Source organism: Sinocyclocheilus grahami, unplaced genomic scaffold, assembly GCF_001515645.1.
Source record: "Sinocyclocheilus grahami isolate Dianchi unplaced genomic scaffold, SAMN03320097.WGS_v1.1 scaffold9954.1, whole genome shotgun sequence".
NCBI classification, from domain to species: Eukaryota; Metazoa; Chordata; class Actinopteri; order Cypriniformes; family Cyprinidae; genus Sinocyclocheilus; species Sinocyclocheilus grahami.
The window spans coordinates 594-1,152 of record NW_015512949.1 but is presented as its reverse complement, the minus strand read 5'-3'; positions in this window follow the sequence as shown (position 1 = coordinate 1,152).

Genomic DNA, 559 nt, shown 5'->3' with positions numbered 1-559 from the left:
AGACTGCTGTCACTTTAAGAGCTGCCCGGATCCAATATACTGTTAAATATGTGTTTTCTTTCTCAGCTGTTTGCTTTCAATTAAGACCTAAATTTTGTGTTTACGAGAATACTTGCAAAGACGGGCATTTTGAAACATACATGTGTGTATTTAACCGTTCAAGGCCCATAAACTGCTGATTGCATTTCAACGGCTTAAAAAAGCTTGTTTTTTAAGCCGCAATGCTTAAAAACTACTGCAAACGATATGTTTTTGTGACCGCATAGCACAGCAACGTCATGTGAGCATGTAACCGTGATAGAGATGATAGTGCAAAATCTCTACCGGTTGACAAATTTTTACCGGTATATCGCTCACCACTACTTTCTGTACAATAAATCATTTAGTTACTGTGTTGGGTCACCGTTTGAGTCCAAAGTAAAATCTGGGTCCTGAAGCAAAACCAATTTTTAGAATCTGTTTATTGTCTTTGTATTATTTTGTACTACCAACTCTTCATTTCATCACATTCAATTCAGACTGCAAAGTCACATCTCAGAGAAAATATAATTTATTTTGC